This window comes from Ixodes scapularis, unplaced genomic scaffold, assembly GCF_016920785.2.
Source record: "Ixodes scapularis isolate PalLabHiFi unplaced genomic scaffold, ASM1692078v2 PGA_scaffold3__209_contigs__length_174095766, whole genome shotgun sequence".
Classification (NCBI taxonomy): Eukaryota; Metazoa; Arthropoda; class Arachnida; order Ixodida; family Ixodidae; genus Ixodes; species Ixodes scapularis.
The window spans coordinates 68,019,612-68,037,776 of NW_024609868.1; positions in this window are offsets into that span (position 1 = coordinate 68,019,612).

The following is an 18,165-nucleotide window of genomic DNA, read 5'->3' on the forward strand; positions in this document are numbered from 1 at the left end:
AGTTACGTATTGTCGGGCACATTGTGGTGATGCTGACGGCAAAAATAAGCGGGCTATGTGTTCTTTTTAATCAGCTGGGAGCATCATTTTATATTAAAGTATTGCTAAGGATACCTCGATTCTTTTCTCTGTTGCTTCGTTTATATTTTCGTTATTAATGCGCTCTACGTTCAGCGAAGGGCCTGATAACTGGTCAATGGTGACATATTTCGACACAATTATAACTAACCTTCCATTTCAGGGAACGGAACAAAGGGAACACTTCAAGTAAAAAGCCATTTAAATGAAGAAAAAAAGGCCTTTCCATTCCTGTCTATTAAAATCCTCAATATAAGTGGCCCGACGGAAGCGCCGTTCTCTTTTCCCGGTTGTATGTGAAAAAAAAAAAAAATTGGACACAAAATAAAAAATTAAATTTCAGCTTTTTTTATATATAAGGAGAGAAAGCAAGCAATATACTTTTTTTCTCTTTTATGTAGCTCCTGATAGCCCTCTTATTTTCTTCTGCGAAGCGAGAAACAAAGACACAAGAAACAGAAGTAAAAACGATCACAACAGCGGGTTCTTGCTGTCTTTCACTCTGACTGTCTGTGAGCACCATCGCCCTTTCGGGGACGGTCTACTTTGAGTTGCACGGTCGGTGTTTACCAATAACTCGTCTGGGAAAGCGTGATGCTTGCAAAGTTTCACTGCCCCCCCCCCCCCACCCCCCCTCCCTCGTTTGTTAGCAGGTAATAATCAGTGCTACCTACTCAGAACTTTGAACTTTGTTAGACATGTTTGTACCAGGGACACTGGACAAAAAAACCTCCAACTGGAAGCTTGACTAGGTTCGGTGTCACTGCATGTACAGAACAAAATAGAGTAATAAAATAGATCATCACTATTTCCAAAACAAAAAAAAAGTTCACACTGTTTTTTACTTAAACAATGAATATTAATTTGATCAAAGACGAAGTTGTTAGGCAATGTGAGCAAGTTATGAACAAGGAACTTAAGTTCATAATTTATACGAAAATGGTGAACAATCCGAAATTCCTGGCGTCGGATGCTTAATATAGATTTGAGTTTAGTCAAGTCTGAATGATGAGACAAGTAAGCATTACACTCCGCGTTTAAGAATAAATACAAACATAATAAACGATGGTCATAGACACTGCCAACATTCATTGCGACTGAAAGAAAACGTTTCTGCATGAGTGTCACAAGGAACATTCGCAATGAAGCGCAGTGCTCTTTTTAAAATCATTCGTTTGTTTACTCTGGGGACACGTCCCTAAACGTGGTGACCTTTAGAAATATTTTAGTCTGGTAGGGTCGCCCAGTTGTTTTTACTGGAAAACGTGGAGGCTTTAAGAGTTTCTTTCCAATTTCTTTTTGAATCTTCAGATATTTTACACGCCGAAGCTGTCTTAGCGCACTTTTTGATCCAGATGATTAGACACACCACAGATTTGTTAGATAGTACCACCCAGCGTTGGGAAGCACTTTAAGTTCATCGTACTTAAAGCACTACTTCAAGTAGGTTTAGGAACCTTGTAATTCACTTGAAGTAAATTCTCTGAGCATGTGCTTGTACTTCACTTGATGTACCTTCTCTGAGCATGTACTTGTACTTCACTTAAAGTATTTTTTTTTTAATCTGGTACTTTCTAAAAAAAGTACAACTCCCGACTTCAAAGTACCTTCCTCGCATTTTGTTTTGCTAAATTTGTATTACAAAATTATGTTTTGTCAACTCTGAAGAAATAGTGGGAGGGATATTTTACTCTCTCCAGAAACGCGAGCAGACGACGCATCGCTCCGTTTGCTCTGGGGGCGACTTTCCCGTAGCTTTTTGAACTCTCGCTACTCCTCGCTCTGCCAGTGCTAACGAGGAGGTTAAAAATATGAAGAGAGAAAAATTAATCATAATGTAGCACCTGAGACTATTGCGCGGAGAAAGTAAACTTTCTAGTCGAAGAAAAATACAACAGAGGAGAACGTCACAACGGTTTGAGACGTTCTCTTTTGTCTTTTTGTTCGACTTAAAAGTGCCTTAAATATTTCGCACCACGATCTCAGGTGTCGTATTATGATTAATTATCAGCAGCTCACCTGCGCACTCAGTGTTTTATTTTTCTTCTTTAAGGAGTGGACACTTCTCTACGAGAGGATTGCTTGCGGAATTGACGGGGCTGACGTCATGCTTTCGCCTAGTACATTTAACCCCATTGAGTGCAATAAGCCAGTGCAAGCGGCGCCAAATTCAGAAATCGGAGGGACTTCTGAATTTTGCGCCATTTCTGAAAATAACTACTCTTTGGTCACTTGAATTTATTCAATATTCGCCTCCGTATCCGAAAATAGGTCATGCACACGTGAGGCAATGCATAACAGTAAAAAAATCAGTATAGGGGAATGAAAGGACATCATAAAAAATTGTGTGCTTTACTTTGAAAGTACAATACATTTATAGTACGTCACTTCAACTGCATTGCACCCAGGGTACTTACTGCTTTACTCGAAGCGGATAACCTCTCATTTACTGTAGTTCACTTGAATCACTCTTCAGCTGTACTTTACCCAACACTTGTATCACCAAACTCGGTATCACGTTCTCCCCAAAGCTCTTACGAAGTCGTGTCACTACTTTAAGACACAGCGCTAAAACTGAAGAGTCTTCTACGCAAGCTTATAGCTTAAAACGCGATCTAAAATGATAAAAAGATGCTATCATGGCATCGGCTGCCAGCCGAATATTTGGCGCAGCTTGAAAGCGGAAATAATGTGGTGAACCGCGTTGCCGTGTGTGTGTGTTAACTTTCCTTCTTTTCTCGTGTTAAAAAGACCCCGATCTACTGTCTTCATGAAGTGTGACACAACATTATACGGAGTCATGCAACATGATACGTAGTCATACATTAATGATCCGAAAATAATTCCAGGATTCGACTGTACGTAAGAAGAAAAACAAAAGAAATAGTGAAATAGAACAAGTTTCAAGATATATAATGCATTGAATACTAGCGTAAGATCCACGCTAAAATCTTTGTCCTTCGTTTTGTTTTCGTGTTTTTTTTTGCGTTGTTTATTTTTGTTGTTAACGTGCGCCACCAACTCGCATAGCTTTCCACCGTATTAGTTTCTTGGTGACGTGTACACTGAGCTAGCATTGCGAGTGTGCAATCAAAATTTGATAGTTTATAGACAATACCCGTGCCTGCATTATTTTTTTCAGTTACATATACACATACTGCTTTAATAGTGTAAGTTACGAGCGCTTAACAAATTATTGTGTACAAATTATTTATAGATACTGGGAACTCATTGAGATGGGATTCAACAGCGGAACTATACAACAATTATGATGCCAAAAAATTAGGCAATAAAATAATGAAATCTCCAAGAGAAAATATCGATCCAACGTTATAAGCAGTCATACATTATTCGTCCAAATGTAATTCCAGAATCCAACTCTACGTGAGAAGAAAGATGAAAAGAAAATGAAATAGAACAATCTTCAGAAAGTATATAATGAATTGAATACTACGCATATGACCCACGCTAATATATATATATATATATATATATATATATATATATACACTTTTTAACCCATAAACAAAACAAATAAGTAAATTGATGAAGATGCGCCATCTATGTAGTTTTTGTCTTTTTCTCAACTGCTCTCGTTTACTTATAACTTCTCGCTAAAATTCTGGTTGACAATGCTTTTTTCCTCTCGCTGCATTAGCAGAGAAGTTATAAAAAAAGTCAAATTGAATGGACATTTCATACACGCGGTTAGAAAACGAAACTGTAGTGATTCCAGAGCCAAGTAGTCGCGCGTTGTTTTGGAGATCTAGGCATTCTTATAAATGTAGAGACACGCGTAGGGTCTTTTGTAGGGTTTTACAAAAAGTACTGCAAAAAGTTTTGCAAAAAAAAGTGGTAACAGCGGGAAGTGATAAACTTTCTCACGGCTGTAAGCGGCATGTAAACAGGCCGCTTACAGCCGTGAGCTTCGATCTCCTGGTTATAAATCGCCCAATAACCGGCATTTAACTTGGAGTGTCACGTAAATGACTAAAAACAACATAAAAAGGAGCAATAAACGTAACAATCGGGCGAATAATTGATACAAATATTGAATAGCTTACGTGTGCACTCAGTTAATTTTATCAATCACGACGCAGAATTCCATTCGAAATTAGCTATCGGGAGGGACCAAACATAGTTTCATTGGCATTCCTATAAGCTAAGAATAGCTACGATTCACGGATTAAGAAACAAACGCTGGTATTCTATGCATTACACAAGAGATAAAAAAAGAATTGCATGTTTTGCTACTCATTCAGGTCCTCGGGACGAAGAGAACCACTTGTGGGGAGAACACAGAATTGGAATTAAAACTTTGCCTCAATCATTGGTGTAACCTTTATCTCCGTCTTATAAAATCACATATTTTTATAATGTGATCCGATAAAGAACAATTCAATAGGAGAGATGGGTCCTCAATAGCTGAGCCTTCATCAAGGCGATATCAGAAGATTCAGTTATAACTCTGAAACTAAAATGAAACTCATATATTAACATTTCTTCTGCGTGATAATTATACTAGTTTACTACTAAAATATAGCAGACAACTCTAGAAACATTTTCCGGCTGTCTTCTGCATTATTCGGACGGTAGTGAAAGTTAAACAACTTATATTCTAAAGAAAAAGGAAGGTGGTCAATCTGTTTCTTCGAACCGTCTTAGAATCGCGATAAACCTTTGGTTAAATATAAAGGCAGGAAACTGCAGCACTATGTTTAGACACTAAAAACAAAAAGAAAGTCTGCCTGTTGCTTAAGAGTGGTTGTTGATAAACGTTTGGTTAAATTAAACCCTGCAGGAAACTGCGACACGACGCTTACTTTGTATTGACTAAACTTCTATGCGCATAAACAGAGAACGAACACGAAGGAGAGGACAAAAACAAGCACCCAACAACAAGCCTCGCCAATCCTACTTCGTAATTACTGTTTTAGCACAAGCCGGTTCTGGCCAGCTCATTAGCGATAGGACCTGGAAGAAACAACCTAGCTAGGCTATACGCGCAATTTCGTTCCACCTTTGTCCGGAATCGCCTTGCAGAGATCTCTTGGGTTATGGTATGGAGTAGACAAACACTGCGCTAAAAAAAAGATTTTTTTTGTTTACATGCAGCAGCCTAACTATTTTACTATAATTAGTATTTGCATTAGCATAAGTATAATGAAAAATTAAGTCGAAAATAAACTGAGAAAAAAAGTGTGAATACTAGGTCAGGTGTGTACTACCTCGTCGTAAAAATGAACCGGGCTTATCTGCCGAGTCTGTAGAAACATTTTACATTCCTAATTGTATACTTTGAAAAAATTAAAGACGTTTACAACTCCCTGTAATGCTGAATTAGAGCGCAGCTCTTGAGGAGGAAGAAGAGAGGGTACGGAGGGGAGGGTATGACCCCCTCCTCCTCTTTCTTGCTCCCCTCCCACATAGCGGGAAATTTGCGCTACATTTCCCACTAACATCAGCGGAAAAAATTCCCGCTAAACTTAGCGGGGAAGTTTTCCCGCTAAATTTAGCGGGGACTTTTTTTGTTATATTTAATGCGGAAATATTTCCGGTAAATTTAGTGGAGAAAATTTTCCCGCTAAACTTGGCGGGAAAATTTTTCCGCTAAATTTAGCGGGAAACTTTACCCGCTAAATTTAACGGGGAATTTCTCTACTAAGTTTAGCAAGGAAATATTTAAGCTAAATGTAGCGGGGATATTTTTACGCTAGACTGAATGGGAAAATTTTCCCGTTAAATTTTGCGGGGAATATTTTCCGCCAAATATAGGGGGGAAATTTTTCAGCCATATTTATTGGGCGAATTTTTTCTGCTAAATTTAGTGGGAAAATATTTCCTCTGAATTTAGCGGAAAAAAAATGTTCTCCTCCTCCCACGCGACCCTCGTGACGTCACGTGTGACGTTATTATGGAAAACGTCCCATAATGCACCGGACGGTTACGCCGACGGCAACGCCGCTTAAGCCGGAAACGGGCGCCTCAGAGCTGTGCTCTGAAAATTTGGTGCGTCTACTCTGCCGCGAACCACATGCCAGTGAAAATTTATGCAATCAAATAAAGAGGTTGAAAATAGATTAGACCCAAGAGATCCATCTGCGCTGCGAAAATGAGCATGACGCTTCACGTGCATACGTCTTCGCCAGTTTCGTATATAAAGTGTCTTTTGGGGATTGAAGGTTAAACACAATCTCAGCCTTGCCACTCGCCTAGCTTCCTCCTTAGATTGCAGTGATTATCCCTCCCCAGTGTCTTCGGAAAGTCGACGCACTGAACTCTTAAAGGGGCACTGAAGTCAGTTTTGAAAGATGTTGTTTTTCGCCTCACACGATTTATTTATTTATTTATTTTATTTAAAAATACGGCTGATCCTTCAGGGATCGTGGCAGGGTGGAAAGTAACATAAAAGAAAGCGATAAACTACCAAAGAGGGTCTCATACAGAACTCAAAGCGGAAACAAATGCACATACATAGTCTTGGTTGCTAATTTCGTAAGAAAGCCCATCCCATTCTACAATCGTTCGAGGAAAAAAGGAGAATTTGAAACTGTTGATAAGCGGTTGGTAAGGTGCAGTGGTAAGTGGGGTTCTTCCTCGGGTGGCTTAACCAGTCGAGAAAGTGATATATTCGTCAACGTTAATTTTATACTGTTCTGAATTAATTGAAATAAAAAACGAAGTCTGCATACATGGTTTCGTTCTTGAACCGGGACGAACCCAAGCTGTTTGCTAAGCTCGGAAATGGACGCCTTCTTATAGGCGTTAAAAATGAATCTAACAGCTTTATTTTGTATTCGTTTTTTGCGATTAATTCCTACCAGTGTAAATTGGTCCCAAATAATGTTTGCATATTTTAGGGCCTGTCAGATAAGAGTCTTGTACGCCAGGAGTTGATTATCTGAAGTGGCTGATTTTAGCGTTCGCCTGAGAATAAATAATCTACGGAGGGCGTTAGAGGAAATTAAATTGATATGTTTATCTCACCTAAGATCGGAACTGTTCCAGAGGCCCAGATATTTGAATTCAGTAACTTCTCTCGGGATATGTTCGTTCATGTGATAGGAGAATGAAAGTGGCTTCTTTTTATTAGTGACGAACATACAAACACTTTTCATCATTTATACACATTTGCCATGTATCACACCATTTCAAAATCTTGTTCAAATCATCATTAAGCTCAATTTGGTCATTGACACTCTTGACTTCGGTATGCATCACATAATCGTCGACATAAAGACGTGTTTTGACAGAAATCTCATCAGGAATATCATTGATAAATAGCAGGAACAACAAAGGAGCAAGTACCGATGCTTGGTGGACGCCAGAGTCTACTGAGAAAAGAAGAAGAACCCTCATTATTAAATTCTACATATTGGTAGCAGTTTGTTAGGTAAGCGTCGATCCAACCAATAACTTGATTATTTTAAGTAGTTATTCAATTTTTTTAGAAGTTTTGCATGCGATACTTTATCGAACGCTTTCGCGAAATCGATAAAGATGATATCTACCTGACTTTTCTTGTTCAGGGCGGAGGTAAGGTCATGAACTGTCTCAAACAATTGAGTCGTTGTGGAAATCCTCGTCTGAAGCCATGTTGGCTGCTCGACAGTACGTTATGTGTATCAAGAAATTCAAAAATCTGTTTATTAAGAATGTGTTCAAGGAGTTTGCAGACAAAGCAAGTTAAGGAGATAGGTCTATAATTAGTAATCAGCTCTTTGGTTGTGGTTTTAAGTAGCGGTTTAACTCTGGCCATCCTCCAATCAATCGGCACGTCGCCTTCATTTAGTGACCTGTTGAATATAACGACTAGATATTTCGACACAAGCTCTGCATATCGTTTTAGAAACGCGTTTGACAAGCCATCTGGCCCACTAGACTTCCGTGGGTCTATGTTTAAAAGTAAGGTAAAAATTTCCTGTTCAGTCACACGCACATTCTCAAGGGCTGGTAAGTGGTCAAACTTGGTAAAAAGGGTCACGATGCCATCATCACGTGTGAACGCAGATTGAAACTCTGTGTTGAAATGATCAGCTATTTTTCTAGAGTCTGTTTCAAGAACGCCATCTACCATATATGTGGAACTAACACAAATCTGAGTTCCCACATATACCAAGTCCTATATTAGAAAACCGCCTATTCATCTCAGGGCAATAGAAAAACATGTGGACTCTTTTCCCTCGCGGACTACTTTGTGTGGACCAATGAAAGCCCTACAGTACGCGCAGATTCCGAATGTTTTTATTATAACTTGTTTCGAAGAGAGTCTTATAGGTACACATTCGGATAAGACTCTTCCTTTTTTCCGCGGGCGAAGCCATCGCTTGCAACTCGCCGACAAGCGCCCTTCGTCGACCACTTCACTCAAAGGGTGTCGCGACCTTTGAAAATGCTTTTCAACGAGGAAATAAGCTACGCACGATTGTGATTTTTTGTCTGTTGGAATGCTTAGAGCGTCTAGATTGAGTTGTCACCACAAAAGGACGCTCTCAGAATCCACTTCAGTGCCCCTTTAAAGGGATACTGAAGCGAAACTTGAAATACACCTATTAAGGTCAGAAATAGGTTTCATATGATCAATGATATCCGTAAATCATAATCGCGCGTTTGTATTTTGAACGGATGGCTATATTTTTCACCCTGAGGGGCCCGATTGGGCGCGCGCTCAAAAATCAGCCATCGGAGAGCGCGATGCGTCGTGGGATATTGGGCGCATTCGTGACGTCACTTGTGCCAGACGGGAAAGGCTAGGGCGTGGATGTTGTGGTTACGAGCGTTGCCACTTGGTGGCGCGTCGACGATTTACGACCCGTGACAACGTGGCCGTTTGAGATGTGCAAGGGCTGCACGCACGCTGCACCACGGCAAGTCGGCAACCACGGTGCCACTGACAAAACCAGCCCTGAGGCGGGATTCTCAAAGCGAACTTGCGACGAAAAAAGTGCGTACGACAAATTTGAGAGAAAACCCGTATTCTCGAAACGAAAGTGTCGTAACTTTTGCGCAGGTTACTACACAATCGTACGACAGCTCCGCAGCTGCCTTACGCACTTTTTACGATCAAATAAACATGGCCGACAGCGTCGCTCAGTTACTTGGTAGCGACGACCAACGGACATTTATTTTTCTACGTGCTCTTCTCGTGCGTCCCGACTTCAACCAGCAAGAAAAAAAGGAAGGAGTACTTGAAACAGCCCACGACGATCAAGAACGCAGGATCCACAAACACCCGAGAAGAGCTACAACAGCCACGATTCTACCGACCAAGCGAGCTCGGCAGAATATAGTAGGCCTAGCAGCAACACCGACTCGGCGCACCGTTGCTGCCGTTGCTCCGGCGGTCCTTGGCCAAGACCGTCTGCCCCTGACCGGCTGGCCTGCTGAATGGAATATGCCCGCGTGACCCTTGTGGACCCTTCCCGGATGAATAGTTTGATTCCTGAACTAAATTTCAGAGGTCAATCTTTTCTCCTTGTCATCTCGATCTCCTTGTTTACCGAGACAGCGGTGACAAACGCTGTCGTCGAAAAGGAACTCTCATGATTCCATCTTCTTGTTTTGTGTGATATAGAGCTCAAATAAACGACATACGGATTACCTTCGCAACACGGTATGTACTATCGGGGAAAAAATGAAATGCGAATAGAGGAGCGCGTGGCTCGCGGTACAGGCTGCGCCGCCTGGAAGTGAACCGAGGGGCGAGGGTGCGTGGCCTACTTCGATGTGTTCACGCCTTTTGATTGGCGCTCCCCCAGCTTCGGCAGTGCGCCTCTCGGTGCGCTGAAAGCTGTCACCGCTATCTTTGCCTGCTCGGCGAGTGCGGCGAGCTTCTTTGCACCGCACGCGCTGAGCCAGCAAAGATAGCGGTGATAGCTCTCAGCGCACTAAGAGGCGCACTGCTGAAGCTTGCGGAACGCAGAGGGAGGGGCGTGAACACGTCGCAGTAGGCCACGCACCCTCGCTCCTAGGCTCACTTCCAGGCGGCGCAGCCTGCACCGCGAGCCACGCGCTCCTCTGTTCGCATTTCATTTTTCCCCGATAGTACACTTTGTTATTAGTATGCCATTTTTATTCTGACACGACTCTACGTCACTGTCGAGCAGTTCGTGGGAGCTACGCGATGTCGGTCCAACCTACCTTTGCCGAGTGTCATGTCAGTATCGAGTTGCAATCGTAAAATATCGGTCCAGAAGCGCTTACCGAAACGCGTTCTAACACTGACAGAGCAAATCCAGCACTTCGATCAAACGCGCGTGTCCGCTCCGAGTGTGAACAGGTATTTGCGTGGCTCTTGCTGACACTCTCGTAGTTCAAACATATCTTTTTTAACGTAAACGCTCGCAGCTCGCGACTCGCAGCAACTAATACCAGCCGTGCCACAAGCATGCTCGGGTCGTGTCGTGCAAAGAGCCGCAACGAGAACGAGCTCACTGTGGCCAACTACGCTTTGACTTTCTCCGCCAAGGCTTTGCAAACGCGTTCAGGCCTAGGTTAATTCTGCCGGCACGCCGTATTGCCGCAGAACGGCGCTGCTCCTATGCCACAAGTGATGTCACGAGAACTTTCCCACCATCCACCAGATGTGAATTTGAAATCGTTTAATTGGGTTTAAAATTAGTTCTCCTGTGTTTTACAGCGCGATATTGATATTTCTGAGGTGGTGCCTGTCCCTAGCCCACATTTATGCAGAAAGACCGGCGCTAAAATTTCGTTTCCGTACCGCTTTAAAGGTTCAATGAAGTGTAAATGAACATTTTGTCCACGGGAAAGGTTTATTATAATAGATCTAGTTTGTAAAGCATACTACTACAGAGTCGCTCAAACCATTTATTGTGAGATACTAACAGTAAGCTCTTCAGTCCCTGCGAACTATGGAGATAGGAAGCTTCCGGAGGTGACATGACGCCACCAGAGTCCCTCCGCACTGCAGGCTTCACCTCTGGTGGCGTCATGTCGCCTTCAGAAGCTTTCTTTCTCCACGCTGCGAACCATCAGATAATTATGCTCTTTAGTTCTAATTCGCCCAGATAGATATGTTCTGTGGGTGAGACCTTACGTGTGACACTAACAATATATTTCAGTAGGTCACGCATTACGTATGCAAATTAAAGATACGTTTCCTTTTTTTTTTGTTCTCTTTGACAGAACTATATTATATATACCGCGGTACGTATTCAAATGCATCTCTACATGTTGAATTTCTAGTTTTGTTTTAAAGACTTCTACCACATATGCTTCCATTAAATATAATATTGAATACTATGACCGCGCACTGATTGAGAGGTTTTAACCGATTCATTGATGATCCATATCCGTTAAATAAATGGACAACTGGTGTAAATTGCGAAATCGCAAGTCTTCCCGTATGCACTTGAAAAACATAATTATTGGCATTTGTGGAACCTTACGATGCTCTAAGAATACGTTTTCCATAGAGCCATTTAATTTGATTTATTGCTCTGTTTGTCTTACGTTCCTATTCCGTGGACATTGTGTAGACATTTTTAGTGACGTCCACTTGCCAGATACGTAGTAATATTTTAGTAACGGCGAAGGTCTGAGGTATGTGCTATCCCCGTAGAAATATTAATTTCATTCAAATATGGAATATAAACATTAACCAAACAACAGCAACAACAGTACGCTGATTTACTGTTTCCTGATATCTCTTAGCTTAGGCAACATGGGAAATGGAACGCAACGACATAAAAAGCAATATTCTCCGGCAGGAAGCTAAGCATATCATTGGCTGCGGCTTTTAGACGTGCTCATTTATTCGATTTCAGAACAGGTTGTCAGTTAGGCACCTGTATTTCAAAAAAAAAAAAATTAATAAAACGATATCAAGTTTGTAACCATTAAAAGTTTCACTGCTTGGCACTGACTCAAAAGAAATTGTAGTTCTCCGATTGTTCCCCTGGACCATAAAACGTTAAGCCGGGGTCACACTGCTCATACTTCATACAAAAGACAGTCTGCAAACACGAGTCACCGCAATATCCGTGGTTCGAATGCCGCGTGCCCAAGTTTCTCCTTGAACTTATTGCCATGCGGCACTCGAAGCACGAATCTCTCAGTGACTTGCGTTCGAATCTGTATGCAGACTGTCTTTTGTATGATGTGACCCCGGCTTACGGGTACATACTGCCATGCGAATAATTTTTAATGCCCTAGATGATCTTAGGCCTCCCATATTTACACGCATATTTAGATGAAAAGGAAGGTCGCGGTTGTGTAGTTTGAAGACATGACATCTCGGAGGGAGAAGCAGTGTCTTCGGTGAATAAAACCTTGGTGCTGAGTTTAACTCGACAAAGATCATGCCCGTGACGTCCCCATAGAATGGTTTACTTTGCAATTATTAATAATTAAAAATAGTGGAATTAATTGTTAATAAACAGTCAGCAAAATATGCATTCACTGATTAATTTCACAGCTTTGGTAAAGACATGCGCGTAACTCTTACAACAAGGTACTGCGGTGGGCTAGTTGGTTCATACCAACGTTACTAAAACACTCAGTTGGGAAACTCCCATAGAGACAGCCCTTAAAATATGGCCCCAATCTGTCACCGAGCACCGAGCTAATGACGAACACAACGCCACCATTTCTCCCGCAGCGGCCACTCGAGAAACTGCACGCGACTTCTATTTTTGGCTTTGACAGGGGTGCCACCCCCGTCTCCCCGGCGGACGCGCCGCGTTGAACTACCGAAGTTAAAATGTACCTAGGTCGGGACGCGCTACCTGAAAGGCCCGCTGAGGCATGGTTTTATAAAAACAATATTAATTGTTCCGCAAAACCTTGCGAACTAAAGATGATAAAAACATCACGCGCCCATCATTTGGTACTAAACTCCAATAAATTTAATACAAAAAAAGTCTTTTCCGTTTGTTTTTACGCAAAAAACAGGCTTTCAAAAAGCTCGAGGTGACCGTAGTGCAGACAAATGAAAAAGAGTGGCGCTGTTGTCGCATTTAGCTCGGTCTCGGTGGACGCCAGCGGCCCAGGTTTCGACGGCGAGTTTCCCAACTGAGTGTTTTAGTAACGTTGGTTCATACTTAGTGTTTGAACAGCGCTAAGACGACAGGAAGATAGAAGAGAAGAGGACAGGACGAGCGCTGACTATCAACTGATGCTATTTATTCAGAAGAGGATGAAGTGCGCGAGACTCGAGAGTGCCAAAATGCACATTTTTCATCAGACACACGCGCGGCAGCTTTTTGCACGGGAATGGCCTGTGCCAGCCGGCGTCACCTTTTCTTCAACCGAAAGCGCAACCAGAAAACATAAGAAAGAAAAGAAAAGAAGGAAAGAAAAGAAAAGAAAGGAAAAGAAAAGAAAAAAAGAAAAAAAAAGAAAAAAAGAAAAGAAAAAAAGAAAAAGAAAAAGGAGAAAAAGCACGTGCTATAGTTTGCTGACCCAGGCGTGGTAACCTTCGCCACCTGGAGACCATTGAGCGTGCGATTGCCGCCTTTCTTCTTTTAGGAGCCTTTGTGTAGATTCTGCGCATTGTGATGTCCAGCGGTCTTCGCCTGATGGTGACCAATGATCTTGGAAAGTGTCAACTGAACTAAGGCCTTTCCCGCACATGCCTAGGTTGCTCTTCAAGGAATTCTATTTCTTTGGCAAGCAAGGTTATTGATGGAGAGCTGATGGCTCCTTCCCCTCTTTTGTATATCGAAAAGGCCTCCACGATCTCCCGCGTCCTAAAGTCGTGATGTCTTTTTAGGATGGTACATTGACCGAATAAAGGGGAGCACAAACAGTCGCTGCAATGCCTAACCAAGTTACTGCCTGAGGTGTTTCCTATGGAGGCGGCATTTTCCCTCAGTCGATCATTGATACATCTTCCGGTCTGCCCAATGTATGAACGACCGCAGGAGAGAGGTAAGTCATATACAGCACCTTCTGTACATTCCGTGAATTGTCTCGCGTGCTTCTTCCCGCATGGTGTTTGGGAGATGGAGAGGGATGTAGAATTCACCTTTTTGCACATCCGGCCAAGCTTGTTGGGTGCCGAAAACACAACTCTGACTCCTACCTTGGCTGCAGTTCTTTTGAGGCTGTGGGAGATTCCATGAAGATACGGGATGACTGCCGTGGGTAACTTTTCCTTGGTTACGTTTTGACAAGGTTCAGCTTGGCTACGAGACTCTTGTAGAAGCCTCTCCGCCACGCTGCATATAGTATGATCTGGGAAGCCCGCATTTTTCAGTCGATTCACTTGAGTGGTAAAGCTACTCGAGACCTGGTGGTGATAAGACCTGTGAAGGGCGTTTTTTATGGCTGCAACCGCAATGCCTCTCTTGACTAGCTTTGAATGTGCGGATGAAAACGGAAGGAAGGATTTTTTAGAGCGGGGCGAATACTTCCAACATACATGATCTCCGAATAGAAGTGTCAAATCTAAAAATCGCAGCTGTTGCTCCTCGGGTAACTCATTTGTCAGAGTGAACGGGCAAAGAGTAGACTTGAACGTATTAAAAATATCTCCCACATCTTTTGATCCAGTGTCATCGGATGGTCTGTACAAGACAAGAAAGTCATCAACGTATCGAAATATTTTGATGACTGACGAGTGCCGGAGTGAAATTTCTAATAATCTGTTATAGAAGGTTAGGAGTAGATCACTGAGCGCCGGGGCTATGCATGATCCTATACAAACACCTTCGCGTTGCCGGTAAAACTCACTCCTGAACACTACTGTTGTGGAGCGTAAGTAAAGCATGAGGAGATTCAAGAAGTCCTCAGCTGCGATACCGACTGAGTTCTGAAATTTTAGAGGTCCATATCTATCAATGCCGTCGTTGACTGTTTCACAAATAGAGTCGTGAGGAAGGGAATAGTATAAGTCCTTAATGTCCACAGAGAAGGCCAAAACCTTCCCTTTGGGAAGTTGTTGAAGGTAATCTGACACCATGGACGGTGTTCTGACCAAGTAGGGATCTTCAACTTCCAAGGCGAATAAGGACTTCTGGAGGTAGTACCCCGGAAGGCGCTGCCATGTTCCTCGTTCCGAGACAATGACCCGAAAAGGGCAAGCCATCTTGTGTGTCTTGGCCGAAAAGAAGGCCTCCAGGGAAAGGCCTTTCCAATTCCTCACTGATGAAGCGAGTTTCGTTAGATTTAGCCGCTCGCACATCTTGACGGCTTCCTTCTTCGTCTTTTCAGGTTTGTAACTCTTCAATAGGGTAAAGTTACTTGTGATGGCCTCCGCGGCCTTCTGATTGTAGATGTCGTCGGGAACTATGGCGAACCCGCCTTCTTTGTCCGACAAGAGCAACTTTAAATTTGCCTCACGGAGCGCGGAGATTGTGTCCTCAGTGCGAATCGAACTGGTGCCTTTTGATGATCTGCGGAGACAATCCACGCCGTCTCGGATGACTCCTTCGACGTTTTCTGCGTCCGCGCGGGCCGCGGTGCTTCTTACCATGGAAAGCAGCTCGGGCTTGCTTAGTTCGGGTTGATTGCAGAATTTGGGGCCTAGGCAAAGGACACGCCGTGCCTTGTCCGGCACGTCGGTGTTGCCGATGACGTGGACTGCCTGACCTTCCGGTGAGCGGCATTCCCTTTTCTTGGGTGGCGTGGCCAGGATCTGAAGCCACTGGACCTCTGTGATTCGTGATGCGGTTTGTAGTTCTCTCTGAACGCGCCTTGTGGCTTGATCGAAAGGTGCCTCTCGGTGGCAGGCTTCATGAATGCAATCCTTGAAGAAGCGGATTTGCCTCCAGGCTTCTGACCTGAGGATGCGGCAGATCCGAAGACAGTGACCTCGGGAAGGTGGTAGAGGGCCAACCAAATTGGCCATATCCGGAGGAACGTATGGGTGCTGAATAGCAAACGCTAGCAGTCGAGCTCGGCACCACGGATGAATAAGGTGACGGGTGAAAATGGAAATGGGGGAAAGAAGACTTGGACAGAAAGGGCCCGATGTAGAAGAAATAAACTGCAACAAGGTACTGCGGTGGGCTAGTTGGTTCATACTTAGTGTTTGAACAGCGCTAAGACGACAGGAAGATAGAAGAGAAGAGGTCAGGACGAGCGCTGACTATCAACTGATGCTATTTATTCAGAAGAGGATATGAAGTGCGTGAGACTCGAGAGTGCCAAAATGCACTTTTTTCATCAGACACACGCGCGGCAGCTTTTTGCACGGGAATGGCCTGTGCCAGCCGGCGTCACCTTTTCTTCAACCGAAAGCGCAACCAGAAAACATAAGAAAGAAAAGAAAAGAAGGAAAGAAAAGAAAAGAAAGGAAAAGAAAATAAAAAAGAAAAAAGAGAAAAGAAAAAAAGAAAAAAAGAAAAGAAAAAGGAGAAAAAGCACGTGCTATAGTTTGCTGACCCAGGCGTGGTAACCTTCGCCACCTGGAGACCATTGAGCGTGCGATTGCCGCCTTTCTTCTTTTAGGAGCCTTTGTGTAGATTCTGCGCATTGTGATGTACAGCGGTCTTCGCCTGATGGTGACCAATGATCTTGGAAAGTGTCAACTGAACTAAGGCCTTTCCCGCACATGCCTAGGTTGCTCTTCAAGGAATTCTATTTCTTTGGTATTGATGGAGAGCTGATGGCTCCTTCCCCTCTTTTGTATATCGAAAAGGCCTCCACGATCTCCCGCGTCCTAAAGTCGTGATGTCTTTTTAGGATGGTACATTGACCGAATAAAGGGGAGCACAAACAGTCGCTGCAATGCCTAACCAAGTTACTGCCTGAGGTGTTTCCTATGGAGGCGGCATGTTCCCTCAGTCGATCATTGATACATCTTCCGGTCTGCCCAATGTATGAACGACCGCAGGAGAGAGGTAAGTCATATACAGCACCTTCTGTACATTCCGTGAATTGTCTCTCGTGCTTCTTCCCGCATGGTGTTTGGGAGATGGAGAGGGATGTAGAATTCACCTTTTTGCACATCCGGCCAAGCTTGTTGGGTGCCGAAAACACAACTCTGACTCCTACCTTGGCTGCAGTTCTTTTGAGGCTGTGGGAGATTCCATGAAGATACGGGATGACTGCCGTGGGTAACTTTTCCTTGGTTACGTTTTGACAAGGTTCAGCTTGGCTACGAGACTCTCGTAGAAGCCTCTCCGCCACGCTGCATATATTATGATCTGGGAAGCCCGCATTTTTCAGTCGATTCACTTGAGTGGTAAAGCTACTCGAGACCTGGTGGTGACAAGACCTGTGAAGGGCGTTTTTTATGGCTGCAACCGCAATGCCTCTTTTGACTAGCTTTGAATGTGCGGATGAAAACGGAAGGAAGGATTTTTTAGAGCGGGGCGAATACTTCCAACAGACATGATCTCCGAATAGAAGTGTCAAATCTAAAAATCGCAGCCGTTGCTCCTCGGGTAACTCATTTGTCAGAGTGAACGGGCGAAGAGTAGACTTGAACGTATTAAAAATATCTCCCACATCTTTTGATCCAGTGTCATCGGATGGTCTGTACAAGACAAGAAAGTCATTAACGTATCGAAATATTCGTCATCATCTTTTGATCCAGTGTCATCGGATGGTCTGTACAAGACAAGAAAGTCATCAACGTATCGAAATCAGTCATCAAAATATTTCGATACGTTGATGACTTTCTTGTCTTGTACAGACTATCCGATGACACTGGATCAAAAGATGTGGGAGATATTTTTAATACGTTCAAGTCTACTCTTCGCCCGTTCACTCTGACTAATGAGTTACCCGAGGAGCAACAGCTGCGATTTTTAGATTTGACACTTCTATTCGGAGATCATGTCTGTTGAAAGTATTCGCCCCGCTCTAAAAAATCCTTCCTTCCGTTTTCGTCCGCACATTCAAAGCTAGTCAAGAGAGGCATTGCGGTTGCAGCCATAAAAAACGCCCTTCACAGGTCTTGTCACCACCAGGTCTCGAGTAGCTTTACCACTCAAGTGAATCGACTGAAAAATGCGGGCTTCCCAGATCATAATATATGCAGCGTGGCGGAGAGGCTTCTACAAGAGTCTCGTAGCCAAGCTGAACCTTGTCAAAACGTAACCAAGGAAAAGTTACCCACGGCAGTCATCCCGTATCTTCATGGAATCTCCCACAGCCTCAAAAGAACTGCAGCCA